Genomic DNA, 2935 nt, shown 5'->3' with positions numbered 1-2935 from the left:
ACAGTGAAACATGTTAGGTCCCATACAGGATAGCTTTCACACAGCGCACACACCAAATCTCCTTTGTTAGCTGAACATTGTGTGACGGCGGGATTCTAGAGTGACGGACGGCCCAGCTGAGCCAATGCAAGAAGACTACCTCCAGCCTGAACCAATCCGAAGAACCGATCTTCTAGAATCAACCTACTTTCTGTTCTGTATAAATTGTGTGTGTAACGGTTAACTTTTGCTCTTTTCCTGCTGGTCTTATGGGCTAACGGAAGGGCCGTAATTACGCTGTACCAGATATCTTCACTCTGAATAAACTGTCGCTTGTCGTACAATTTTACCACCTTGTCTGAATCGATCCTTGACCGGCTCACCCTTCTACATATCCATTTATCAACACAACTGATTGGCTCAAACGTATTAAGAAGGAAATAAATTCCACAAATGTACTTTTAAGAAGGCACACCGTTAATCGAAATGCATTCCAGGTGACTATCTCATGAAGCTGGGTGAGAGAATGCCATGAGTGTAAAAAGCTGCCATCAAGGCAAAGGGTGGCTATTTGAAGACTCTCAAATATAAAATATATTTTGATTTGTTTAACACTTTTTGGTTACTACATGATTTCATGTGTTATTTCAGTGTTGTCTTCACTATTATTCTACAATGTAAAAAATAGTAAATAGTCAAAATAAAGAAAAACCCTTGAATGAGTAGGTGTACCAACACTTTTGACCAGTATTGTAGGTGTTCATGCTCTCTTGAGAACCTTGATCTCAAAATGGAGTCAGACAGTAGTGGTAAGCACGCTGAGGTTGAGCTAGTCAACAGTTTTAGTGGAGACTTCCAACGTTTGCTCTGAGAATCCTACCAGAGATGATTTTGTACCGTTAGGAGTGAGATTTTTGGAAAGAGTGGATTTCTATATTTTTCAATTCGTGTCATGCTGCTCTGTGCTTTGCTCTCCGCTAAAAGGGGTTATCAGTGGGGTAGCATTGAGTGTATTGGTGAATCAAATAAAAAGGAATATTCCTAGTGTTTGTGGCGCCTGCTGTTTGTTGAGACGTACAGTATACCTGGTGGCAATGGTGATACTGAGAATACTCTGTCTATCTTGTTGCGCTTTGACACAGAGTTTCTTCCCGAGAAGGTCAGGTTATAATTGCTATTCTGTGAGGGCCTATGTTTCGAACAAGCTTCGGTTCTTTACGAGCCAAGGATTCAGACATGTTGCAACTGTGTGTGGAAGGGAGATCCCACGATGTGAGAAATGTGCAGGAGGCCATAGTCAGAGGGAGTGTACATTTGGGATACAGAAAGCACTGTGTCAATTGGGGGGATGCCCATGCAGCTGGGGATCCGAAGTAAAGAGAGAGAGCGAGAGAAATGAGATTGCTAAAGTTCGAGTGGGGCAAAAAAAGTTTCCTATGCTTAGGCATTGAAGAGAGCTGGGGATAGCCTAGGGTTGAGTGAGTGGACTGGGAGTCCCCCAGTGAGTAGGCCTGAAGAGAGGATGAGTTTCAGTAAGGTTAGATTTTTTGCGTCGATGGAGTGGACTAGATAAATGCGGTAGTTGCAGCAGCGAAATATTTGGGTGTGAGATATTTTAATGCAGAAGATCTACAGGAAGTTTAGAGAGAAGGGGTTCCATCCTTCCAGGCCGACAGCCTGGTGTAGGATCGTGTGGTGGGTTTTTAGGTCTATTCTGCCAGAAATTCACAAGAAAAAGTAGATTGGCTTGATAGCGGCATTGACTTATGTTGGTTGGCTAGAAAACCTTGACATTAGACATCGTTCACTTTTGCGAACTGGTCTCTCAGCCTGGTCTCATAGACTTGACGTAACATAGTAAACGTAAATCCGGTACGTTCATATTAGTATGATATGTTACGTTCGGTATGGTTACATTAGACAGATGGTTACTTGTTTGGGGTGGACGTATAATGCGAACATCTAGCAACCCAACGGTTACGAGTTTGAACCCCATCACGGACAACTTTAGCATTTTAGCTAATTAGCGACTTCAACTACTTACTACTTTGTAGTTACTTTGCAACTACTTAGCATGTTAGCTCACCCTTCCCCTAACCATTTTAGTTAACCCTTTAATCTAATTCCTAAACTTAACCCTAACCTCTAAACTAGTTAACGTTAGCCGCCTAACTATAATTCGTAACACACTTTTTTAAAACCTTTATTTAACTAGGCAAGTCAGTTAAGAAGAAATTCTTATTTCAATGACGGCCTAGAAACAGCCTTGTTCAGGGGCAGAACGCTAGATTTTTACCTTGTCAACTCAGGGATTCAATCTTGCTACCTTTTGGTTACTAGTCCAACGCGCTAACCACTAGGCTATCATACATTTGGCAAATTTTTAACATACAAATTAAATTTGGAATTTGTAAAATACCATACGAAATTAGTGACTGACATTCACAAATTAATACATACAATATAAAACATCCTAAATGGAGTCGCAAATTTACATACAGACTAATACAAAATATTCTGAGACCAGGTTGGGTAGCTAGCTATCTTTACATTTTAGCAGAAGCTCTTATACAGAGCGACTTACAGTATTAAGTCCATACATTTTAATACTGGTCCCCCTTAGGAATCAAACCCACAACCATGGCATGTGGACGCCACGCATCACAATCCTTGCAGTTTGAAACCACCCCATTCACTTTGAAACCAATGTATAGCACCGTTGACCTGGCAAAATGGTTGAAATTAGTGGGCGTGTTCCACATTGCAAGCGACTGCCAACTGACTGATATACAATTCACTTTCCATCATAAATAACTAACTCACATTATTATTTGTAGATCAGTCAGTCACAATTTACCCATGATACATTACGGTTTTGATCATCCGGTCAGTTTACAGAAGCTCGAGCTGCGTAAACATAAATTTAACACAGTCAGTGCGATAAGTTTGAAGGCGA

Source organism: Oncorhynchus gorbuscha, linkage group LG10 (genome assembly GCF_021184085.1).
Source record: "Oncorhynchus gorbuscha isolate QuinsamMale2020 ecotype Even-year linkage group LG10, OgorEven_v1.0, whole genome shotgun sequence".
Lineage (NCBI taxonomy): Eukaryota > Metazoa > Chordata > Actinopteri > Salmoniformes > Salmonidae > Oncorhynchus > Oncorhynchus gorbuscha.
This window is presented reverse-complemented; position numbering follows the sequence as displayed.